Genomic DNA, 27,952 nt, shown 5'->3' with positions numbered 1-27,952 from the left:
GCTTGTGGGGAACCCAAGTTAAGATACACAATCTCCTCCCTCACAAGGAAGGGAACGAAGATACAAATCATGAAGGAAGAAAAGCGATTAAGGTAAAAAGTTGTGGCTCACTGTTATCAAAGAAATAAAAATTAAGGAAGAATGATTTTTTTCTCCTTGGTCAGATTGTCCAAGATTAAAAATATAATCCTCAGAGTTATAAAAGCCACTTACAGGGGATCCTCCCATGCTCTGTTGATGAGAATATACATCAATAAAACCATGGAAGAAAGAGATTTGGCAGAAGAGGTAGTTTTTTTTAATCAAAATATATTTTTTGAGGTTTTTTTAAATTAAAGTATAATTTAAAATTTACAGGGAGTTCCTGTTGTGGCGCAGTGGTTGACGAATCTGACTAGGAACCATGAGGTTGCGGGTTCGATCCCTGCCCTTACTCAGTGGGTTAAGGTTCTGGCATTGCTGTGGCTCTGCGGGTTCGATCCCTGCCCTTACTCAGTGGGTTAAGGTTCTGGCATTGCTGTGGCTCTGGCGTAGGCCGGTAGCTACAGCTCCAATTCGACAGCGTTTTGCTAATTTCTGCTGTACAGCATATTAACCCAGTGGGTTAAGGATCCGGTGTTGCCGTGAGCTGTGGTGTAGGTTGCAGATGCAGCTCGGATCCCGCGTTGCTGTGGCTCTGGCATAGGCCGGTGACTCCAGCTCGGATTCGACCCCTAGCCTGGGAACCTCCATATGCCGCGAGAGCTGCCCAAGAAATGGCAAAAAGACAAAAAAAAAAAAAGAGAAAGACAAATATCATATGATATCCCTTAGGTATGGAATCTAAAACATTGCACAAATGAACTTATCTACAAAACAGAAACAGAGTCACAGACGTAGAGAACAGACTTGTGGTTGCCAAAGCGGGGGGTGGAGGGGGGAGAGTAGAATGGACTGGGAGTTTGGGGTTGGTCTATGCAAACTATTCCATTTAGAATGGGTAAGCCATGAGCTTCCACTGCACAGCACAGGGACCTCTATCCAATCCCTTGGGAGGGAACATGACGGAAGATGGTATCAGAAGAGGTAGTTTTAAAATGCATATGCCGGAGTTCCCGTCGTGGCGCAGTGGTTAACGAATCCAACTAGGAACCATGAGGTTGCGGGTTCGATCCCTGCCCTTGCTCAGTGGGTTGATGATCCGGCGTTGCCCTGACCTGTGGTGTAGGTTGCAGACGCGGCTCAGATCCCACGTTGCTGTGGCTCTGGCGTAGGCTGGTGGCTACAGCTCCGATTCGACCCCTAGCCTGGGAACCTCCATATGCCGCGGGAGTGGCCCAAGAAATAGCAACAACAAAAAGACAAAAAAAAAATGCATATGCCCTTTTTGCTCATTTGAGCCTCTATTATCACTTCTTTATTCATTTATTCACCAAATTAAGTTAATTAAAATGTCATTTGACGTACAGCATACTTTATGTTAAATTAAGATCAGAGAAGAGGGGAACTCGAGTAGCTGCTCTCAGAGTGTTATTATATTAAGGCAAATTCATAAAAGGAGGGGAGGCAGGGTTAGTGAAGGAACAGACAGCCTCTTACCTTTCTCCTTCCTTCCTCTTGGCTCCCATGTCGCGCTGGCCGTAAGGCTCTGACTCTGATACTGACCATTGCTTATGTCTTGGCATCTCCTCTTGGCCCATTTTCAGATCCTGACACTTCCCGAGCTGTGACAGTACATTTCTGATGCTGGCCTCCAAGATCTGCCTTGGATCTCACCCAGTTTTCAATGTCACTCCTTTCGCAGGTCAGTAGTCATCCTTTTAATTTTGTGACTCATTGTCACCCAGACAAGCACTCCATTTACTGGATAACACTACCGTGTTCCGTGCCTAAAACTCATGTGCCAATTGCACCATTTTATAATTCATGTCCTCAGTGGTGACTGAAGAAAAGTAAAACTAAAGGACTTTACACATGTACATTCCAGAGTGTTAGAATGAGCTTTACTCAAACTTTTCTGCATCTGTTTAACTTTTCTGCAGAAATGTATTCTAAACCATGAAATCACAGTTAAAGAGTAAGGGTGTTTGTTTTTTACTCATATTTTTAATAAGGGGCACCTTTTATTTTTATTCATTTATTTTTTAAACACAGTGACTAACACTAACAAATAAAAATCAAATGCTGTTTCTCATCCCAGGACATTAACTAAGAGGACTTTTAAAGATCACTCCAAAACTTCCTAGGTCCTTATGTAGGAGAAGGAAGTTTTGCTGAGTCTCAGGTTATGAAATATGGGTTCACATGTGGCAGCCAGACATCCCAGGGATTCACTAGTGCTTCTTCTGCTGGCCACCTGCCAAGACGTTCTGGTGTCCACTGGGAGGTGCGGAAATGTCACTGAACCAGATTTACAGATGTAATCACAGCTGATGATCAGAGGTGCTGATGTTGTGTTCAAAAAAAATGCCAGGGAGCTGGGCTCCAAGCTTGGGCTCCCATCTTGGTGAAGAGAAATGTACATATCAGTCTCAAAGAGCATCCATTCCAAGAAAATAAAAGAGGGAATAAGTCTGCTATGAAAATAGAGAAAATTTTGAATTTATTGCCCAGCTATTTAAAAGTGAAACTTACTTTTTGTTATCTCTTCAAAAAATCTGTCGCATTTAACACTATATAAACTGTGCAGTAAAGGATATATTCATCCGCTTGGTACAGATATATGTAAATGATCTCTTCGGGTTAGTAATGGATGCATAAGACCAAACTTTGGGCAATTTCACTCTAAAAGCGTGTCGTGCTGACTTACATCAACATGAATGGACCTAGAAATTATCCTACTAAGTGAAGTTGGTTAGACAGTGAAAGACAAACATGATATCACTTACATGTGGGATCTGAAAAAAAAGGGTACAAATGAATTTATTTGCAGAACAGAAATAGACTCACAGACTTTGGAAAACTTATGGTTCCCAAAGGGGACAGGTGTAGGGAGGAAGGAACCAGGGATTCAGGACTGGCATAGGCACCCTGTAGTATGTGGAATTGTTGGCCAGTGGGGACCTGCTGTATAGCAGAGAATTCTACCCAATATTCTGTGATAATCTGTGTGGGAAAAGAACCTGAAAGGGAATTGGATGTGTGTATGTGTATAACTGAATCACTTTGCTGTACAGCAGAAATGATCACAACCTTATTATCAACTGTACTTCAATAAAACTTTAAAAAAATAAAAAAAAAAAACCCTCAGTGTGAATAAAGGCTGCATTTGACTTTGTGTTTCAATATACGACCCTCCATGTATGGACATTTAGATCTTTTCAATTACACCTGTAATAGGACTAAACACTTTGAGTAGCTTTCACAGATTGAAATGCTTTGGGAGATGTTTCATGTTATATGCCAAAGACAGTATTTTTTAACTACTAGAAATAATAAAATATGAGTGCTCTATATTTACATAGGTCTTTCACTTTCCCAGTATTTTCATCAAGCGACTTGCAATTTGTGTTTACAATATACTTATAAAGCAAAGGGGTCAGCAAATCCAAAAATTCCACTTCCCAAATGGAATGACGCAGAACTGGGAATCTGTTAGAGGTAAAAAATGTTAGGACCTAACAGGCACCTAAATAAGTATATCCTTTGCTGCCTCTTTTTTGTGCTTTTTGATATAGATGACCTTGAAGAAGGTAATCTACTGAATTTTGTGTGTAATATGAATAATGAATATTTATTGGCTTTCCCGATAATATTTTAGCATATCAGCTCTGAATGAGACACTCACTTTCCAGTGAAGATAACCGCTGCACATGATTGTTCCTAGCTTATAATTACTGTCTGCATATAATGAGTTCATTTCAACCAAGTGCCATTTAGCTGTTTATCAGTAATACTGATTTAGTCCAGCAATTCAATCAACTAGACATATCACTTGTGATTTCTCATGACTTCCCACTTTTAAAAATGAAGAACAGTACTTGGTTTGTGTATTTTACTGTACAGGGTGAAACGAAATGGTTTACCAAATGACAATAGTTTATTTTGTGTGAGAGAGCAAGAAGGGGATCAAATGTATTCATGATGATTTAAATAAAAATAAGCGTGGGAGTTCCCTTGTGGCTCAGGGGGTTATGGACCCAACTAGTATCCATGAGGAGGCAGGTTCGATCCCTGGCCTCACTCAGTGGGTTAAGGATCCGGCACTGCTGTGAGCTGTGGTGTAGGTAGCAGATGCAGTCCAGATCCTATGTTGCTGTGATATAGGCCGGAAATGGTAGCTCCAATTTGAACCCTAGCTTAGGAACCTCCATATGTCCCAGATGTGGCCCTAAAAAAAATTAAAACTTACATGGAAGTTCTTGAGGAAACAGAATTGTCATAGTGAACTCTATAAGGTATAAAATATAACAATAAAACACTCATGGATATGCGGATCCAAAATTTGTGGAACACTTTTGCAGGCTTAACATCAGTGAATCCACGATGGTGTTACATTATCCAAAGAAAGATGAGGGGATCTACCCTGGCACAGGCAATAAGGGCCCCTCCCATTTACTGGGGATTTTCATGATTTAGAATGAATTTCGGCAAAAGCGTGTAGCCAATATCCAGTTTTATTTATTTTTTTAATCCACTTCTTACATTCTGGGAAATGCATGTATAAAGTCTTTTCAATTTACAGTTGTCAGCCCACATGACACCCTCACATCATCAACAACATGAATTATAAAATATTGAAATGAGAACATTATATTCAGACAGGGGAGATGGTAGTATCTGCTAGCAAGGGAAGGGGGAGTCTGGGCAATAATGTCACAGGGTAGGATGGGTTACAACTCAAATGTGAGAAGAGTGACATTGAAAACTGGGTGAGATCCAAGTCAGACATTTGGGAAAGAAGAGGTAGGGCCAATGCCAGAAATGCAATATCACAGCTCAGGAAGACCTAGAAACAGGCTAGGAGAAGGTGATGCCAAGATTTAAGCAATGGTGGGCTTCAGAGTCAGATCCTTGAGACCAGTGCAGCATTGGAGCCAAGAGGAATGAAAGAGTGAAGGAGAAAGGTAAGAAGAGCCAGGGAACTTTTGTCAATTCCTTTATTAATCCTGCCTTATTCCATCAAAAGTTTCTGGCAACAGAACTAACAGTCTGAGAGCCTCAACTGAGGTTTCCCTCCTTTATCCTTTTATATTTAGTTCAAAGGATCTAATTCATGAAGGTATCCTCTAATTTACTAGATGGAATTTTCAAATTAAACAGTAAAGAATGAATAGAAGTGGACATGCTGAATTAAAGGGCAAAAACATTTTTGAAAATATACGTATAGATAGTTTTGCCAAATCTCCTTCTTTGAGGATTATACTGAATTGTATTTTTATCATCAATTGGCATTTGTGTTTTCATCAGCAGTCAGCAAGTATGGGAAAATTATTTGAATATACTCAATAACACTGAATTTTGTTTCTTAATCTTGGACAATCTAAATGAAAAATAGGATCTTCCTAAAGGTTCATTTCTTTAAAAACGAAGAAGGAAAGTTTTCTTTTGTTTTGTTTTGTTTTGTTTGCTTTTTAGGTGTGCACCTGTGGCATATGGAGGTTCCCAGGCTAGGGGTCTAATCAGAGCTACAGCTGCCGACCTACACCACAGCCACAGCAATGCCAGATCCGAGTCACGTCTGCAACCTACACCACAGCTCACGGCCATGCTGGATCAGATCTTCTGCCCATTTTCTTTTCTTTTCTTTCTTTCTTTCTTTCTTTCTTTCTTTCTTTCTTTCTTTCTTTCTTTCTTTCTTTCTTTCTTTCTTTCTTTCCTTTTTTTTTGGGGGGGCTGCATCCACAGCATATGGAAGTTCCCAAGCTAGAGGTCAAATCAGAGCTGCAGTGAGTAGCCTACACCACAACCATAGCAATGTGGAATCTGAGAAGCACCTGCAAATTACACTGCAGCTTGCAGCAATGCCGTATCCTTAATCCACTGAGCAAATCCAGGGATCAAATCCGAATTCTCATGGACACTATGTCAGGTTCTTAACCCACTGAGCTACAACAGGAACTCCTTAAAATAATGTGGTTCTTTTCTCTTTCATTTTATCTATCGCTCTTATACTTAAAAGACTTTCCCGGAGTTCCCATCATGGCTCAGTGGTTAACAAACCCAACTAGTAACAATCAGGTTGCGGGTTCCATCCCTGGCCTCGCTCAGTGGGTTAAGGATCTGGCATTGCTGTAGCTGTGGTGTAGGCCAGTGGCTACAGCTCCGATTAGACCCCTAGCCTGGGAACCTCCATATGCCCTGGGTGCGGCTCCCCAAAATAGACAAAAGACAAAAAATAAAAAATAAGTAAAAGTCTATCCCTATAAAGAGATGGAATAAATATTCACCAATATTTTTAATTCATTTTTATTTTTTAATTTAGTGTTCAAAATACCAGAAGAATATACAAAATAACTGGAGCGGGCCATATTCTGGCTGTAAAAATTGAATACATTCAAATATATTTGGTAATATGTTAGGCACTTGTTGACTACATAATCTATCAATATTTGCCCTCTTTTCCTTCCATGCAACAGGAGTTTTCTTCACTAGATATTTTGTTAAAGCAATGCTCTGGCCACAAGGGTGGGCATTAGGAAGCCCTTGACTTCTCTTGCTTGTACTAATCTTGCAGTTATGCTGAAGAGGCCAGAGAACTAAGCCGACATAAGAAAGAAATCCACACCAAGAAAATTGAATATGAAAGGACCCAGAGTCTTACCTGAGTTATTGCTTCAATGGCATCATCCAATAATTCCCTTGTACATAGAGAAATTTTTTGAGATGTAATTGACAAGTAATATTCTACTAGTTTCTGTTGTACAACATAAAGATTCTGTTTAGAGCAATTTTTGTTTAGATTTCTTTGACTCACAACATAGGGTCTTAATTAAACTGAATATATTTTTGTCAGGATTGTGTTAGATGCATTTTGGTTGGAAAAGAAAATCTTTCAAGTTAGCTTTTTTTTTCACATGCCATTTTACTCACAGATATTCAGTAGGAATTATTTAAAGAGCAGTTTGAAAAAGGACAGAGATGGAAACACAGGAAGAGGTTGAAGAATTCTATAACACCACACTTTGGTCTAGCAAAAGTTACTTCACTGTACCATTGTGCATACACATGCATTCCATCCCACCCCATTTGTCAGTGGTCTGCTCCTGTGTTCCTTTTCAATTGCTTTCTTACAAGTTGCTACAAACTTAGCCACTTAAAGTGGCACCTTCTCAATTCTGTAAATCCAGAGTCTGACTTGGTGGGACTGGGTTCTCTGCTCAGAGTGTCACAGGCTGAAGTCATGGTGTCAGCAGGGCTGAATGCTGGTCCAGAAGCTCTGGAAAGAGGTCAGTTTCCTAGCCCACCCAAGTCGTTGATAGAATTCACTCCTTGGGTTGTAGAACCAAGTCTCCTGTTTCCTTGCTGACATGTTCATTGGGAGCCTCTCTATCCAGAGACCATTCACATCCCTTACCTGCCCTCGCTCTTCAAGCCAGTAACAGTGCATCAAAACCCGTCATGCTTTATGTTTCTCTGACTTCCTTTTATGCAACCAGCCAGGAAAAAAAAAAAGTTTGTTTTTAAGGGCTCTGATAGCTCTTGGGGAATAAGCCCACCTGGATAATCCCCCAGAGCTGTAGTCACAGGCTGTGGGGATCAGAGCAGGACACAGTTATTTCCAGCAAATATTCAGAAAGCATTGAGTCCATCTAGCATCCCTTCCAAGAGGTCCTTTCCACAGTTTATTGTCATCAGTGCCACAGCAGGGTGTTCTGCTACCACCCCCCTGCTCACAGTGCTACAGTGGCCTCCTCTCACTTTGCACTTGACCACCTCTCAGAGCCCTGGGCCACAGTGTCCTCTGTGGCTGATGCTATGTCTCCCAAGGCACCTAAAGCAAGTTGAATGTGATCAAAGCCACTCCTTTCTAGACTCAGTGTCCCTTCATTCTTCCAAACACAGGAGTCTCCATGAGGCGCAGACATGACTGGAGGATGGGGACATTAGAGAGTGATCACTAAGAAGAGCATCTCTCTCAGCACAGTATTTTCAAACACAAGCCTGGACTAGTGTGAGACAAAGAAGGTATTGAGGCCAAAAGACTGAGGGTTTTCACTCTAGGATCTGTGTAAGTGATAATTCTGCACTTGTGTAGACCTGGCAGTACTGTCCTAAATGTTATCCCCTTGGTATTTCACTTTCAAAAAAACAGTCACTCTCTGATTTAGACAAGTGCAGGGCCCTGGTCCCAACTCTGTTCAAATCCATGGCAAAATATACATAAGATTACTAAGGAAACGGAATATAATGAAATGTGACTATTAATGTAATAAAAATAATTTTAAAATATGTGCTATTATGTGTGCACTTCATTATAAATGTGGTAAGTGACAATATCTTCTAGTGAGTCGAATAATTTTGTAATGTTGATGAACACAAATGATAATTCAAAATATCTGCAAAAACTTTATACAATTTGAAAACATCTGATTCCTAGTATAGAAAATGTCCAGTAATATGACTAGCTTTACTACATTTTTTGGTACATTCACAATAGAGGAAAATGCTAACTTTGAATTAAAGATTAGTCATGAAAAATGTATAATGTTTTCCACTCAAATACGCAGATCTGCATTGTATCCATTGACTCCAGTTCAGAACTCCTGTGTAAAATTCTAACCCAACATTCTGAATGTTTGGAGGAGGTGGGAGAGGAAAAAAATAAGAAGAAGAAAGCCATTCTGCCTCTCCAAGAAATAACAGATTTAAATTCAATTTGCAGATGTTTTCTGAATACCTACTATGTGCAGGGTATTTGTCAAGAAACGTACTTAAAAAAAAAACACTTTACTTAGAGAAAAATTAGGCTACACAAAAATTTCCTACTTGGTCATATTGCCTGCTTTACAACAGAATTTCAACATCTCCCAGAGGGAGTCCAGTTTCAATTATTTAGACTTATGTTTGATCTAGTTTAACTAACCTACTTTCAGGGGGCCTAGGGTTGGAAGAAGGAGAGATATGCAAAAGATAAGGCTGTTCTATAGGGCACTTTTGCGATAATTTAAAACGCATAACTGATTCATCAAAGATTACCAAAATGCAAGATTCTTAAGCGGGAGTAAATATTTAAAGCTCCAGTGGAAACGGAATTAGAAGCAGGAATTAAGTCGTCTAATCCTTTCACCTGCCCTGATGCAATGGGAGGGCTTAATGAGAGAACCCCTTGGATATTTGCTGATGGTGCATCTGTGTGTTCCCTTTCCATTACTGAACCCATGGAGAGAGTAATTTTTCAAATTGACATTTACTTTTGAAAATGCTTTAATGTGTTAAAATAAATCCAACAAATGTAAAGAACCCATTATTTTAAAGGAGATGAGCAGCAATAAGCTGATTCATGCCATGAGAATAATTTTATCTTAGCAAATGTCTTCTGCATATCATCTACAAAGCTTTTGCTAAAAATAAACCCTTGAGGAACTAGCTCAAATTGCCTTTTTTTTTTTTTTTCCAACGTGTATACATCCTCAAAATACTAGAATTAAGAAAAGAATTTGACCAGCATACTGGTCACTGTGTTCTTGCGTTAAGTTGAGTTGCCATTAATTTGACAAATTGTTTCACACAATAAGCCTGGTATTCATACAAATGTGACACAGGGTAGATGCATTTAGCAAAGCCTGGCAATTCAGAATTAATAACTCATCGTGGCAGCTCCTCTCTAGTGTCTCCATTACCAAGGAGATAATAAAATGCTGATTCCCCAGCTCTCATTCTGATACTGACCACCAGGCTGCATTCCAATGATGGTGTCAGGCAGTGGGCGAGGGGCCGGGTCAAAAGAACTAAATTCCTCCCTTCTTTTTACCACATGGGTGGCCTTGAGCAAGGGCCATATCCTCACTAGGGCTCAGTTTATGTATCTGCAAAGTAGAGCCACTAGCCTTTCTAAAAAGGCTGTCAATGAATAGCAAATGAAATAACATATTTGAAAGGACTCAACCTTAAATGGTAAAACATAAGAGGATGATTGGCATAGTTATTTTAAATCTTGTTGTATTCTTTATTTTCAGTTGTTAAAATAAGTGTTTCAGATGATACAAAATCAAGCAGCTTAGGACAAATCTCTCTCAAGTATTATATGTTATACTTAAAGAGGAATCTGTAAAGCTCTCTATATACACTTCTAAGGACCAAGGAACTCATTTCAAAAGACAGTAGGCTAATGACAAGGGGTTTTCTCATCCTAGTAAAGGTGCCAAAAGTTCATGAGTGCTTGGATGGACTTATGGTATTGATGAAATAGCCCTTAAAAACAATCCAACAACACACACATAACCTGACAAAGAACTGGTGTCCAGGATAAAAAAAACAAACAAACAAACAAAAAAAAAAAAAAAAAAACCCTCCTACAACTGGATAATAAGACACATGCACCGAATTCAAATGAACCAAAGATTGAACAGACACATCACCAAAGAAGAAATACAAATAAAAAGTAAACACACACACAAAATTCCGTATCATCAGTTATCATGGACATGAAAATAAAACAAATAAAATAGTACTATGCTCTCATCTAAATGGCTAAAATTTAAGAATTATAACACCCATTTCTGCCAAGAATGTGAAGCAAACAGAACTCTTTCACATTGCTGAAAGGGATGTGAAATTGCAGAATGATGACTAACTAGCCCTTCTGAAATTGTAAACAACCCAGGTGCCTCAATAGAAGATTAGGTAAAAATGTAGGATAATCATGTAATAATCAAAAGAAAGAAAGTTCTGATACATACAACAAGGATGAGTCAAAATCACCATGCTGAGTAAAAGAAACCTTACAAAAAAGCACACATATTGTATGAGTCCATTCACAAGATGGCCTGAACCAAATCTATGGTAAAAAGTAATCAGAACAGTAGTTTGGGGCAGATGTAGGTTGGATATTGATAGGAAAGAGGCAGGAGGGAAGTTTCTGAGCTGATGAAGGAGTATGAGTTCTACAGATGGATGCGTTTGTCAAAATTCAGCAAATGTACATTTAAGATTTGTTCATTTCACTGCATCTAAATTTGACATCAAAAAAACAAGACCAAAAAAAACAAAAAAAACGCTTCATGGCTCAGCAGTTAACAAACCCGACGAGGATCCATGAGAATGCAAGTTCGATCCCTGGCTTTACTCAGTGGGTTAAGGATCCGGTATTGCCATGAGCTGTGGTGTAGGCTGGCAGCTGCAGCTCTGATTCGACCCCTAGCCTGGGAATTTCATATGCCCCAGGTACAGCCCTAAAAACATGTCTAAGGAAATGCTAAAATATTGTTCACATGAACCCTGAAGTATTTAGGGAAAAGTGTGCAATATACATAATTATATCTGTTAATTATGAAATACATCAAAAATATAATAAAGTAGAGACATAACAAAGCATGTAAGGTGCAATGAAGACTCTCAGAGCTGGCTGTGTCAATGCTTATTGCAAATTTCTTCCATTTTGTCATCTACATATGTGGAGTTTTTCAAGATAAAACTTTGAAAAATACAAGTATAAATATATATCCTGGTATAAAAATATAACCAGGCGTCAGGCTCCTGATGCTACCAGTGGTGAATACCCTTGAAAGAAACTCAAGGTCCTCTGTTTGCAAGATGTGTTATATTCTCTTGACTCTATAACTTAAAACAAAGCCAGGCACCAAAGCCAGCAGAGAGGCAATATGTCTCTCGCCTAATTATAAGCCACTTGAATGTTTTAACCACTCTCTAACCCTGAACATCCTTCCTTGGACAAATTAAGGTTGGGGAGGGCACTTCGTTAGGAGCCATGATAATATTTCCATTAAGCTAAAAGCCAGGACTACCACCCAGTGTTTCTGGGGAGCCAGTGGGAAAGTAGCATGGAGTTGAGCAAGACTGAGCCTTTCATCACTGGGATACAGTTGCTATCACAGAGTGGAGGCCCTGGGGACTCTCTCTAGCACACTCTTTTGTCCAACGGTGAAAGGCAACACAAAAACAAGAATCCTAAATAGATAAGACAGCCTAACTGTGAACAGACCCCTCAAAACTGAAAGTGTGGGTGAACCCTGGAATTAGAACTTTGGCCAAGGCAGAAAGAACAAGGGAGGAAACTGCAGACATCCCTTCCGGGCTGTAATCAGTTGAATTTTCCCTGTAATGTTAGCTTTCTTCTCCAGGTTTCCTCTGGGCATTCGGTACAATGGCTCAGAATAACAGCCAGGGGGGTGAATCCAGCAGAAGATGGGCCATGCAGTGTCTGGTTTCATTTTAAAATGTTAATTTAAAATGTCTTTCATGAAAACACCCATGCTCCTGTTCAAAGAGGCTGCATTTCTCACATCTGTCTTGCACCTGTCCAGATTTACGCATTTACATTACCTCCATAACCTCTGCACGAAATTGAATTTACCGCCACTTCTTTGAGATATTTCTTTGCCTTTTTTCCTTATATTTTTATTCTCCTCATTTCACTATAGCAGTTGAGACAGTGGGTGTCCATTTAAAATTATCTTTTCTTGTCATTGTTCAATTATTGGAAGGTTTAGAGGTACTGTTTATTTCAAGTTTTGCAGCACTCACAGATTGAAAGCACCGACACCAATTTAGGACACCGCGGCAATATCTCCTCCAGCTGCAGCCAGGAGTGTGTTATGGGGGTGCGATCTTGTCAAAGTGGAATGAGCATGTTTCTTGTTGAATACATGACTCTTGGAATATGTAGGGGCTGTGTGGGTATTTCTGTGGCTTGATAAACAGGGTGCCCCCCCCCAAAGCAGGACATGAGATTCTCAAGCCCCTAGGAGATGCCATAGCTTCAAAATATGCTCAATACTTGGGTTCTCTCTTGGATGGTGATAAACCAATCCAACAGAACTTCTCCCTTGGGAACTAGAAGTAAGCAACCCAAGAAAAGGTGGGTCTCCAGAGGGTGGATTTTATCTTTATTTTATTTTTATTTTTATTTTTTTTTTATTTTCCCACTGTACAGCAAGGGGGTCAGGTTATCCTTACATGTATACATTACAATTACATTTTTTCCCCCACCATTTGTTCTGTTGCAACATGAGTATCTAGACATAGTTCTCAATGCTGTTCAGCAGGATCTCCTTGTAAATCTATTCTAAATTGTGTCTGATCTTTAAAATTGCTGGGCTTTGGTTCCTCTAAGACGAACTGTGTTTCCCAATCTTAGAAAAACTGGGACCAAGAATGACTCTGACTAAAGAAACAAACATCCCTACTCTCTCATTTCCTCACATATTCATGCACTAAAACATCACCCACAAAATAAGCACATGCCTCTTCTTTGACACCTGAGCAAGATTCCATAAATAGATACATTGTGTGTTCATATATGTGTGTCAATCTAGGATTATATCAAATGAGTGTCATCATGTGTCTAGAACTAGCCAAGTACCCTGCACATTACAGGTGCCCCTGAACTCAGCCAATGTTTATGGGAAGTCTGCTCTGCATGACCCTGTCTTAAGTGCTGGGGACACCAATTACCAGTGAATATTTGGTAAGTAATTGAAAAACTTTCCATAAGTACATCTTAGGTCACATTTGGATCTTACCCTGAACTTTATAGAGCTCTCAAAAACTCATGGGATAAATATCTAGAATTAAGGAGTCAAAGGTTTTTATGAGAGAGGTAGTTAGGCATTCTCTGAATTCCTGACTTTACGGAAAGCAATTACTTATTGAAGTAAAGTATCCCAAAATGGGTATTTGATAACTTTAAGAAACTTGTCGCTGATTCTGTTGGAATGAAAATAGAATGATTAGGAGTACAGAGTAATTCATGTTTCTTCAATTTAGAGAGTTGGAAAAAAATTAATTATACAAGAAATATCTTGATGAATATTTCCTTAAAACCTAATGGGATGTGAGCAGTGGTGTTATAACACTTATTAGCAAACAGGGAAAGGTTGCCGTTTAACAACTCAGTCCAAAATATCTAGCCTCCAAGATGCTATGATTTAGAAATACTGCACACAACTCCCATCAACTTTCAGTTTACAGTGTTTGTAGAGAGAAAGGGAAAGCACAGCACTGCCTTTTAAAATTAAAATTAGGGTGGATTCAAGAATTATAGCTTCTTGTTTACCTTGTTTTTCTTCCAAAATCATTCCCACAATTTGTTTATGATCATTTCAAATCATTAATTTTTATACTTACTTATTGGTTGGTTGGTTTGTTAATTGCCACAAATAGGATTGTTAATATCCTCTCAAGGCTGCTCAGTTGTAGATTTCTGAAATTATTTTTGAATGGCTAATTATTTCCTGGTCTCCATCTTTCTTCCTAAGTCACTCTTTGCCATTATCGTCATATACCTGTCTCTCCCAGGCTATTTTTCTGGAGTTCCACTGTTGGTGTTCACACTCCTGATTCTTTCCCACATGAGATCCTTGCCACATACTAATATCTGAGTCTAATTATCTGTTACTTCATCTAGCTTTTCTAAGTATACTTTTTTTTTTTGTTTACATAGCGTATATGCTATATTAAGTACCATGGATGAAAATCCAAACTAAAACCTGGACCTTAACTTGGGAGAACTATGAAATAAAGCAATCCTAGAAAGACAAGATGCTACTATAAACGAAGGAAGGGCCAGAGGGTGGGGGAGGAGACGGTCCACTGTCACTTTCCGTAACCCACACACTCTCTTTACTCCAAATCTTTTGATCCCCTTGAGTTTTCTACTACTGTAGTTAGCAGACATTTCCCCTCAGTGTGACAACTTCAACTTATTTAAATTCATAAAAAAATTCCCACACATGGAAAAGTATAGGAAAAAAATCAATTCCATTTCCCAGATTATCACAATTTAACTTTTTTCCATGACTGCTTGTATTCATCTTCTCTTGCTGTCTAACAAATTACCACAAGCCTAGAGTCTTAAAATAATGGAAATGTATTATCTCACAATGTCTATACCTTGCAAGTCTGGTGCAGAATGGCTAGGTTCTCTGCTCAGGGGTCTCAAGGCTGAATCAGCATGTGGGCTGGACTGAGTCCTCATCTGGAGACTCTTAGTGAAGGAAAAATCAGTTTCCAAGCTCCTTCTTGTTGTTAAAGGCTTCAGTGCTTGTGGTGACAGGACTGAGGTCCTCATTTATTTGCAGGCTGTCTGCCAGGGGCTGCTCCCAGCTCCTAGATGGTTTCCTCGCCAGCATTCCTCGCCATGTAGAGCTCTGCTCTTCAAGCCAGTGGTGGCACAGAGTGTCCTTTGTGTGCTTTCAAACTCTGACTTCCTCTCTCTCACCTCTAGACCAAGATGTAAAGGGCTCCTGGGGTTAAGTCAGGCCCCCTTAGACAACCCCCCCTTTTAAAAAATTGACCTGGGCCATTTAAGCTAATCTAATCATTGGGCATAAAACTTATAGTCATAGTCCTGGGGATTGTGCAGGACATGTGTGGGATCAGGAATCTTGGGAGTCATCTAGGAATTCTGCCTACCATGCTACTTCAGCAATGTCTTATTAGATCACAATAAGATATTAAGAGCTTCCAAAGTGAAATCTAAATTGGTCACCATCCAGGGGGGGCAAAGAAAGCTGACCACTCCTGATTAATAGGTGACAGTTTTAATAAGCAAAGACCTTGCTTAGAAGCTTGTCTTGGGTGGTTACAAGATAGATCTCTGTACCTGTTACCAAAATATTAAAAGTTTATACATAGTCGTAAACTGAGTCCAAGCACATATACCATCCAGATGGTCTCAACAATGCATCACTCTCTTGAGACTTTGTCCCTAAAAATGGTTCCCACTGTGAGCATGAGGGGCAGAACATATATTCCAAGGACAGAGGAAGGGTGAGAAGCCTTTGATTTCACAGTTCCAGCTTGTGGATCACTGGGAGTCACCTCTTCTTAATGAGTTCCTCCAACTTTTCTTAATTAACATGCTGCAAACATGCAAGAGCATACTACATTGCAATTGAAATAAACAAAGAAGTTCTATATGGACCAACATGGGTAAATCACATACAAAAAAAATTCAAGTGGAAAAAGCAACTTTAAGAGGATATGGATAGTGCAATATCATTCACGTAAATTTTATAAATGTATTTATATATGCATCATGCATGAGCGCCAAGTGGACCAAGTTGAGGATATTGGTTAACTCTGGAGAAAAGAGGCAGAGATATACCTGATATTTAAGTGTTGCTGAACACACAACTTCTCTAGCCCACATTTAAAGACATTTCCCAGAGCTCTCATTGGCTGCTAGACCCAAGTGGGCCCATTCTCTCACACCATTCTTCTCTCTGACCACAACTTCTAGAAGGAAGCAGGCAGACTAACTCAGGAAGGGCAGACAATGGAAGCCCAGTTATGCTGGATCCTGATCATCCTGACCTTGGGTGGATGTCTTCTTAGCAAACCCTTCCATTGATTTGCTTTTATTTTATTTCATTTTCATTGAGCAATCTTAGTATGTCAAGGTTGGTACTAATCCCTTCTGGATAGATCTCATCCAGTTTCCTCCTGGGTGTGTTGTCACCTCCCTACTAATGACTCCAGGGATGGCAGACACTCTTGTCTCCTAAGAACCCCATCCCCTGATTTGTCATGGGCCCAAGAGCCTCTCTCCTGTCAGTATCTCCCACTGCCTTTGATTCATTCAACGGCTAGTGTTGAGTGCCTACTATCTGCCATAAGCAGATAGTAGGAGCATAAGTAAAATAGATAATAATTAAATCTAGTATGTTAGCAATTTTGACATAAAAAATAGAAATGGGGTAGCACGGATGTCTGGGTGGTGGGTAAACTATAATATTGTAAACTACAATATCCTTTGTTATCACTGCACCCATTTTTACCAAAAAGAAAACATTTGCTTTTCACTCTCCCCTCATGTATTATCAACTCTTTGAACCTAGGGACCATGTCTTCATGAATTTCACAATTTTTCACAAAGCTTTCATTACGTCCTCAGTGGTGAGGAATGCAGTAGTGAATATGTGTGCTGGAGCCCTGCCCTCTCAGAGTCTAGAGTTTTAATGGGAATGCTGGCATTAAGCAGACAGTCTCAAGGGTAGTGAGTGGACATTCACAAAATCACTGTCATATCACTGGGAGAGCTGGATTCCTATGGCATTCCCCTGCAGTCTCCTTTGTCCTTGGCCAAAAAAAAAAAGCATTAATTAGTCCTCAGTTTCAGACTTCTTTTCTTTTTTCTTTTCTTTCTCTTTTTTTTTTTTTTTTTTTTTTTTCTGCTTTTTAGGGCCAAGCCCATGGCCTATGGAAGTTCCCAGAGTAGGGGTTGAATTGGAGCTGCAGCTGCCGGCCTACACCACAGCCACAGCAACTCAGGATCCAAGTCGAGTCTGTGACCTACTCCACAGCTCATGACAATGCCGGATCCTTGACCCACTGAGCAAGGCCAGGGATCAAATCCGCATCCTTGTGGATCCTAGTTGGGTTTTTAACTGCTGAGCCATGAAGGGAACTCCAATTTCAGACTTCTTGTAACACATACTCTGAGCATCCTGATGGCTGAGCTAATTCAGAAATTCTGTCATTATTTGATGTCCCCTAGTTGTTTGCCACGTATGAAAGGCTCAATAAATGAGAGACATGCATTTCTTACAGCTTCCTAAGACTATAGCTCTAACTTTATTCTGCCTCAATATCATTAGCTTTACTGTCATTTTTTTCAATTGAATTAAAGTAATAATCTCACTAATGCTAGCATGCTTTTTCAATGAAAAGAAAACTAAACTTCGGCATTGATCTTTAAAGGCTGTTGGTAACTGAAAAAGCAGAACAAGTCTGGAGACAAACACTTAGCCAGAAAAATATGAATTACTTTTTATTTCTTTTGCCTTGCTGCGATTATTAGTAAGACCTAAAGCACTGCAAAAGTTTAGAATCATCATTTTACATTGTTTTGAAATATGATACAAAGTTGCACACTCATTTGTTGTAGCTAAATTACTCATTACTGCTCCTGGGTACCCAGGTGGGCAACTAGCATAATGTAGGTACTTAATAAACTGATTGGATTAATTAATAAATAAAGTAATATTATGTATTTATAAGTTTACCTAACTTCCTATTTTTGAAAGTCATACCAGTGTTATTAAATATTCTTTCCATCAAATAAATAGAAAAAAACATGTTCTCTAAATATAAGGTACTGTATTCTATAAATAAAATAATGCATGTTAATATATAATAAAATGCTTAACATTTAATAGGTCTGCAGTAAATATTAATCTCTTCCTTTTTTCCTAGTTGGAAATATTTAATATATCAAAACAAAATTCCTCTCACTTTATATTTTACTCCATTTTCCTTTAATTAAAATGATTTCTTTTCTTCTATGGGTTATCTTTTGCCTATTCTCTTTTATTTTTAAATCCTTATATGCTTTCCAAAGCAAAGTCATCAAACTATAATAACCCATTTGCAAAACTGGGTAATTAACTTGGTGCATGTTTTCAAAATGATTTCTCGTATTCATGTCAATTTGCTTGTCTTATTCAAATTGAATTCAACTTATATTCACAAAATGGCTATATAGAGGATTAGATTAACGCTTCAGTTACTAGTAGTAGTAGAGGTAGCCAAATCAGCTGCAATTAAAGAACACAGTAAAATTAAAAATATATAATTGAAGATTATTATGCAGTTATTGGTACCTTCCCCTCACAATTGGGGAAGCATCATTTTATTCAAGTGCTCTCAGCAGAAATATCTGACCTAAAACTGAGGATTATTACATTGTACAAGAATATGGTATTTATGAGAAATCCTGTTTTTCTGTGCACTTGTACAATTGATCAACCTAGTAAGCACTGGGAAAAACTATTGAGTTGGAGGAAGTTGTACTTCTTGATTACAATGTGGTGCTTTTGTTGTATTTATGTCAAGTTATCATCCTCATCATTCATATTCTTTTATTCTTGCATTCAGCATTTCCATTTTCAGATCCTATTCAGCCACTAATACTCCAGAATGAAGAATCCTATTGGCTAATATTTGTATATATACAGGCAAGAAGCTCAGCAACATATTTTCCAATTGATGATCAAATTTAGTCCCTTTGAATTATATCCTTAGATGGCTCTATTATGCCTGTTTTGCTAAGGATTCTTTCTATTATGCATGATTACATCAGCAAGGAAGTGCAAACACGTTTCCAAGTCTTTTAATAAAGGCACTTATTAACAAGGATTGCTGCCATGCTTTTGCTCACAGACATAGAAATTTTTATTGTCACCTACCCTAACTCACTATCTTATTTGTCATCTCTCTGTATGTCACCTTTTACTTGTAAAGAAAATCATCTGAAATATTAAGAAAACCATTATTTAATATAAAAATCAGTGACCCATTCTCAAAGTAAAATTTTTCAATAACATCAATTGCCTAAAATAAAATTCATCCCATTACTAGAAAATAATTGGAGAGATGAAGACAAAAGAGAGAAAAGATACCAACTAGAAGCACATAAGCTGTTCTTATCAGTTGTCTGTGGCTTAACTACCCCTTGTATCAATCACATCATGGGGTAAGAATGAATTGAGAAATATCCCATTTATTTTCTGCAAGGTCAGAGGAATCTGTGACAAGTGGGAAAAAAACAGGAAAGATTTAATCTGATAAAAAATTAACATAAATTCAACTGTACTGACGGTTAACTGACTAATTATCAATATTTTAGGAGTCGAAAGTAAAACATTGTAGATTATTCATGTAGAGATACTTTCTAGCAACTACTATATCTAGGAATTGTATGAAACACCAGAGATAAAGATAGGAATAACCAACAGTATAATAATAATACAACAACAAATGATGTCATATATTGAGTGCTTCATAATTGTCAAGTGCTTTGCCATATCACTTTTTTGCCTCTCAAAACCTCTCCAACATCTAAGAAATAGATCCTAGACCTAGTTGCATTTTCTTAGATGGAACTTGGTTCCAGCTATGTAATTCTATTTGTCCATCAGTTTGCTTGTCTCTGAAACGAGAATAGTTATAATGCCAAACTCATAGGACTGTCACAGTGGTTAAATAACAAAAGAAATAAATAAGGACAGTGATTAGAACAGTGCCCAACATATAGTAGGTGCTAAATAGTTTAAGTGTTATGACAACATTGTATAAATTGAATAGGTTTTAACATTATGCAAATATGAACATAATTTGTTGTATTTACATACACACTCATAGCAAAAACTTATGCCTAAAATGTTATACTAAAAATCACCAGAGGGATATGGAGATAGAGTACCAGTTATCGCCATTTTTTCTTTTCAATGTTTTTCAGCAGTTTCCAAATTTTATAAAATTAACATGAACTTTTTTACCAACTAAAATTTTTAAAAATTAACAAATGAACTTAAATTACAAGTAATTTGCTTTCTTCCTTGAATCTGGAAATAAAATAACTTTAAAAGAATATTCTTAAACATGAAGCAGTTTTATAATTAGTTTCTTCAAATCACCTACTCTGCCATTTGCCTGAGTTTATTTTTCTAACATAATATGTGAAATGGCATTTTCCACATTATCAGGTACATTGTGGAATAAAATAATATGCATTTCCAAAATAAAAGTTTTCCTTCTGAAATTAATTTTGAAAATAAATATACACTTTTTATTATAACTCATTTCCCTTCAGGTGATGCAAAGATGAAGAAAGTTCTATTATTTCATGCCTGCAAGATTAATATCTCAGCAACTACGGATATTCTGAGAATAACTGTAATAAACCAAAATGAAAAATTGGGACTGATAGCATCTTTAGTCCACCACTGAAGTACATGCCAAGCTGAGATGAGTTCACATCCAAAGTATCTGGTCTGCCCAACTCCTTGGAGTGCCCAAGAGACAAAACAAACCCAAATTCAACAAATACATATTAACTGTTTGGCCAAATGTAAGGATCAAATTTTCTCAATTCATGTCAGACTGCAAGGCACTGTTTCAGACTCCATGATGAATTCAAAGAGCGAGACAACCCAGATTCCACTTCCATGAATCCTGCAATCCTCTTGGGAAATTCAAATTAATGTATTTAACAGCAGACCCAGCAAGGGGGAGCAGTAAGTACACCATCACTTTCCCCAGAAAGGAAGTGGCTTTGAGAATTTATACAAAGGAACCTCATAAATTATCCAATACTAGGACAATTAATTCCATGACACCAGGTGAAAATTCTTCTCAGTACATTATTCTCTTGTGCGTGTTGCATGTGCATAGCTATTACATTGTTCCACTCTTCTTCAAGAATTAGAAAACTATTTTTCTACAAAATATATGATCTAAATGTGTTGAAAGCCAGTGAATGGCATCTTATTTGGATAATCCCTCTTTCACGACACTTTTTCAACCACCACTTTAGTAGATTAGTTTTGAGTACACAGGTTAAATTTCTCAACCTGAAAAGATGGGGCAGAATAAGTTTTTCACATGAAACAAGTTGGCAGAACATAATCTGGGCAGGTGATTTAGAGCATTCTTATTTGGCATGCTATCCAAACTTGTAATACCATAGCATGCTTTGTTTAGGGACTTAGAATGTATGATGCACCTCTCCCCATATTAACTGAGTTGATCACATGCTAGCTACGTGGATGGGTATTATTCTATTACTCCCCACTTTACAGGACATTGTTCTTAGACGTTATCAGATTTGCTCATCCTTGCAGATGAGACACAAAGCCAATTGTTAGAAATCCTGTCACGACCACTGGGCAAAAACTAAAGGAGTACTTTTATTAGCATAATTAAATACTTAACTTTTTATTTATTTATTTTTATTTATTTATTTTTTTTTTGGTCTTTTTGTCTTTTCTAGGGCCACACCTGCGGCACATGGAGGTTCCCAGGCTAGGGGTCCAGTCGGAGCTGTAGCTGCCAGCCTATGCCAGAGCCACAACAACATAGGATCCGAGCCACGTCTACGACCCACAACACAGCTTGCGGAAACGCCGGATCCTTAACCCACTGAGCAAGGCCAGGGATCAAACCTGCAACCTCATGGTTCCTACTCAAATTCATTAACCACTGAGCCACAACAGGAACTCCGACATACTTAACTTTTTAAATTAAAAAAAAAAAAAACCTAATTCCCACAGTTCCTGCTATGGCACAGTGGGTTAAGCATCCAACTGCTGTGATTTGGATTGCTGTGGACACAAGGGCAACATCCCTGGCCCAGCACAGTGGATTGAAGGATCTGGCCATTGCTGCAGGTACAGCTTAGGTCACGCTGTGGCTTGGCTTTAATCCCTGGCTGGGGCATTTCCATATGCCATGGGTGTGGCCATAAAAAAAGCTCCCAGTATCCTAAGTATGTTTTTTCTTTTCTTTTTTTTTTTTTTTTTTGCCATTTCTTGGGCCGCTCTTGCGGCATATGGAGTTTCCTAGGCTAGGGGTCTAATCAGAGCTGTAGTCACCGGCCTATGCCAGAGCCACAGCAACACAGGATCCGAGCTGCATCTGCAACCTACACCACAGTTCACGCAATGCCGGATCCTTAACCACTGAGCAAGGACAGGGATCGAACCTGCCACCTCATGGTTCCTAGTCAGATTTGTTAACCACTGCGCCACGACGGAAACTCCCTAATATGTTTTGAAGTACAGATTATAATGGCACAGCTATTAAATGCTGAGACATCATTGTTTTACAGCTCTCCCAATTTTTTCTCAAACTAATCTTGGTTTATTCCTAACCAAGAAATACTTTACACATAATTTCATACTTTGGATTCTACAGATTATGATTTTTGATTATGACTTTTGATTATGATTATTCAGAAAGTACTGGGAAAACTCCAGCAGCTAAAAATAGCTCTAACTCAAGATATTTCACTTGACATACTTGTTAATGAGAAAAAATAGTTAATAATATTGCTATAACATTAAGACTCAACTGTTGATTATTTTAAAATGTCACATATTACAAAGATGCCACGCTCATTATAAAGAGTAAGCATCTAACTATTGACCCTGATGTTGGCCAATACATAAGGGCCTTATTTACAATGCTCTTGGGGCCTCTGTGATGTTTTAACCTGCCCTCAGATGCCTCAGCATCAGCAGAATTGGTACATCACCCTAGAGTCCATTGATTTATCTCAAGGCTTCTGACCTTTGTGCAAGCTACTCCACCTACTGCACAGTCTTCCCCGCTACGGGGACTGATAAACACCTCATCCTTAAATTTTCAGGTCAGACATTTTCCTTCTCAAACCAAATCATCACTATTGTAGCCTGGATGTTGTTGCCCTTGAATGTTCTTAGTAACCCTGTGGTTTCTTCTTTATTCATCGTGACTTTATTCATTTATTTATTCATTCATGCATTCAATATTTACTTCAGTGTTTTCTCCATCCCAGTCACTGTTCTAAACACACGAGAAGCAATAGAGAACAAAACAGAGAAGGCCGTTGTCCTCTTGAGACTTGTAAAAGTCTAGTAAAAGAAGACATCAGGTATACAATAAAAATAATGACTAATATGATTAAAATTGTGATGGTTATTGAATGGGCCTTAAAGGATGATGGACTTGTGATAAAATACAAGTAGATGAGGAATTATACAAACGGTGTCATCAGGCCAGGCTATTCAAGAATAAATTTGAGCTAAGCTATGAAGAGTGAGATCCAGAAAGACATGTGAAAAACTAGGCTCAGAGCATAATCCATTCAGAGTGTCAGGAGGCATGAAAAGTTTCAGGTGAGAATGGGCTTGGCATGGCTGAAGATCCAGAACACCTCTGGATAGCTGAAGCTCAGTGAACAAGTGAGATGTGGTATGAAAATGAGTATAGGGCACATGCAGTAGCTGAATGGACAGTATCTATTAAATTTTTAATTTTATTCTAAAAGAAATTGGAAGTTATTGAATAGTGTTAAAGAGGAGCTGACATGATTTTACTTATTTAAAGAAATAGTATTTCAAAGGTTTCCAGTTCAACTTTCCATAAAGTCTAACAGGTCGATTATCCATCAGTTCCTTTCCTTTTTCTGGGTACCTCCTTCTCAGAGTTCGTCATCTTGCAGCTCCATTCTCAATGTGTTGGCGTCTAGATCTAGTGTACAGTCATCACTGAGAAGGTCTCTTCACTATCATTTTGGAAGTCCACTTGCCTCTCTTCTCTACCAAACATGGCTATTATATTTTTGTTTTCAGCATCTGTTTCATGGAACTCTTGGCTAATCTTTCTGCTGTAGATTGCATAATTAGTTCCTTTCCTTCTTTCTTTCTTTCTTCCCTTCCTTCCTTCCTTCCTTCCTTCCTTCCTTTCTTTCTTTCTTTCTTTCTCTCTTTTTCTTTCTTTGCCGTACCCATGGCATATGTAAATTCCCTGGCCTGGGATCGAATCTGAGTCCCACCTGCAACCTACACCACAGCTGTGGCAACACTGGATATTTTAACCTACTGCCCCAGGCCAGGGCTCGAACCCACACCTCTGCAGTGACCTGATTCTCTGCAGTCACGTTCTTAACCCACTGTGCCACAGTGGAAACTCCATTCCTTCCCTATTTCTAGTCTCCTTTTCTGCAGCCCCCTATTAGTGGTATTATTGATCTTCTGCATCTATTCTCTAGGTTTCTTAGCTCTTTTATTTTTCAACCTATTGTCTTAAGTTTTTCCCTAGTTTCTGAGAATTCACTTAGTTATGTGTTGCTATCCTATTATTGACTTAAAATCTTGGTATAAATAACTGGGTAGAATGCATTTCTGAGATTCCTAGGACTGGTGGAGAAATAGTTTTGTGAGGGGGAGGTATAAGAGTTCTCTTTTCAGTATTGAATTTGACCACTCCTAAAGACAGACATGGAGGCAGCTGTCTGGATTCAGATACAAGATCCTAACAAAAGATATTAATTTGGCTATTATAAGCATATAGATGGTAGTTAATCCATGAGGATGAATGAGGTCACTGAAGGAGAGAATATAGTTACAGAGAAGTTCTACAACCAAGTCATCAGGAGCTCCAGCAACTAAAGGATTATGAGATAAGGACAAACTGAGAAGGAGGCGTTCCCATCATGGCTCAGCAGAAATGAATCTGACTAGTATCCATGAGGATGCAGGTTCCATCCTGGCCTTGCTCAGTGGGTTCAGGATCTGGTGTTGCCGTGAGTTGTGGTGTGGATCGCAGATGCAGTTCAGATCTGGCATTGCTGTGGCTGTGGATTAGGCCAGCAGCTACAGCTGTGATTCGACTCCTAGCCTGGGAACTTCCATATGTGGCCCTAAAAAGAGAAAAGAAAGAAAAAGAAGGAAGAAAGAAAGAAAGAGAGAGGGAGGAGGGAGGAAAGAAGGAAGGAACTGAGATGGATATCCAAGAAGATGGGAGGTTTGCAAGAACAAAGAGATGCCTGTATGAATAACAACAAATCAGAGACTAGACTGCCACGCTTGACAAGGGGATGTCAGAAATCCCTCTACATAAGCAGTTTCATTAGCATAGTTGATAAGGAATCACGACTTAATAGGCTTGAGGAACAAAAGACAATATCTTAAAGAAAGTTTTGTGAAGGAGAAAAAATAACTAGAATATGTCTCTCAAAGATTTTGCTTAGTTTCAGTGGAGCATACTGGCTCTAGGCTTGATGGCTGGTATCCTTGTAAGCAAAGGAGAGAGCACAGAAAGACTGAGAGAGAGGGCCATGTGAAGGCAGAAGCAGCTGGCATTGTGCAGCCACAAGCCAAGAAATGCTGGGAGCCACCAGAAGCTGGAACAGGAAAGGATTCTCCCCTTTGGAAGGGCATAACCTGTTAAACCTGACTTTCAGATGTGTGACTCCCGATGATGAGAGAATAAATTTCCATTGATTTAAGTGACTCCAGTTTTTGGTCATTTGTTATAGCATTCTTAGTAAACCTGTACTCTGACCTACCCTAAATCTGAGGTTTTGAAAAAACTAGACAACTGCTGAGGGTATTTTTAAAAATTGTTTTCCTGGGCATCTCCTAAAAGTAATTAGGCATTATCTTCTACAAATTTTACTATGAAATCTTTTGAGTTTACACCTTCGCATTCACTGCCACCCTCTTTTTTATTTTTTTATTTTTGGCCATGGGCCAGGGATTGAACCTGGGCTGAAGCGGCTGAAAACTCTTGAGACCACCAACTCCCTGCCACTCTCTTTTTTTATAGCTTAGAGATTCATCATCTCTGTCCTGCAATGGCACAATTGCAATCTCCCCTGTCTTTAGTTTCTCTCTCAATTCCCATTATAGGCACTTTTTTTTTCCCTCAATCATATATGATCAGACTGTCCTTCCCCCAGTAGCTAAGAGGTGATTGATCCTACTGCAGGTCCAGCCTAAGATGATACAATAATGCTTTTCATCCTATAACTCGAAGTCTCTTTCAGCATAATAAAAAAAAAAATACAAAGATTATCAGCCAATTCCCCTAAAATTAGATTTCACAATATGCATAGTCCACTTTCTACTTTTCTTCTTTCAGGACCTCTCAGGTAACTGGAAAAGATAAGGGGTAGTTGGGATGCATTGCTCTTCTAGGGCTGCTATAACAAATTATCACAGGAGTTCCCACTGTGGTGCAATAGAAATGAATCCGACTACTATCCATGAGGATGCGGGTTTGTTCCTGGCCTCACTCAGTGGGTTAAGGATTCAGCATTGGCATGAGCTCTGGTATAGGTCACAGATGCAGCTTGGACCCACATTTCTAGGGCTGTGGCTTAAGCCAGCAGCTGTAGCTCCAATTTGATTCCTACCCTGGGAACTTCTATATGCCATAGGTACAGCCCTAAAAAGCATTTGAAAAAATTACTACAAACTTGGTGGCTTAAAACAATAGAAACGTATTCTCTTGCAGTTCGGATGAGGAGATATTCTGGGATGTGGAGGTAGACAGACCTGTCTCCAAGATACTGAGCTCCCTAAACCTTGGTCTCCTCATCTGTGAAATGGAGTCATTGATTCCTAATTCATACTTTGGTTAAGTGGATTTGAGGAGCTAATCCAAATAAAGAATGCAGTTCAAAAGATTGCAAACATTCTGCGAAAGCTAATTATTAATATTCAGCACAGTGAGCACTCCATGAATATCAGCTATTCCATGAACAAACCTAAAGCATCTGGTCTTGCTTTTGTGATACACCAGACACTGGTATGTTGTGAGCCACATGGGAAGTCCCACCAGATATTGGTATGGACAGAGGCTGCATGGCATTCCAAATAGAGCGTAAGCCCTGGAATCAGACAGAGCTGGTTTGAGTCTCAGCTCCACTAGTATTTCCTTGGCCTGATTCCCTACTTTTCGGTAAGTACCTCATATCTTAAGTGGAATTATTAATGGCACCCATCTCACAGGGTAGCTGTGACTATCAAAAGAAAGAAGATGAGTAAAGCATTTCATAAGAACCTTGCACATAAGAAGCAATTACAAAAGGATGGTTGTATTATTATTAACACACCCACCATTTACTGAGTTTCTTCCAAGGACAAGACCCTCTGCCAAATTCTTTTGCAGATTATTTCCTTGAAGTATCAGAACATTTTGATGAGTTAAAGACAGTCATTGTCCCCATTTGGTAGTTGAGAAAACAGAACTCTGTACTGCTTTGTCTGAAGTCAGAGTTAGTTGAGAAGAGGATGGAGTTAGAACTCAGCCCACAAGTTCTGGCAGCAGAACTTCACCTCTTCAATGCCTAACTTTATCTAGTCTTTTTAAAATTTTTATTAAAGTATAGTTGATTTACAGTGTTGTGTCAATTTCCGCCATACAGCAAAATGACTGTTTAACACACACACACACACACACACACACACGTATGTTCTTTTAATATTCTTTTCCATCATGGTCTATTTCAGGTATTGGATATAGTTCCCTGTGCTATACAGTAGGACCTTGTTGTTTATCCTTTTTAAATGCAACAGTTTGC

Source organism: Sus scrofa, chromosome 15 (genome assembly GCF_000003025.6).
Source record: "Sus scrofa isolate TJ Tabasco breed Duroc chromosome 15, Sscrofa11.1, whole genome shotgun sequence".
NCBI classification, from domain to species: Eukaryota; Metazoa; Chordata; class Mammalia; order Artiodactyla; family Suidae; genus Sus; species Sus scrofa.
Note: the sequence above shows the minus strand (reverse complement) of the source record.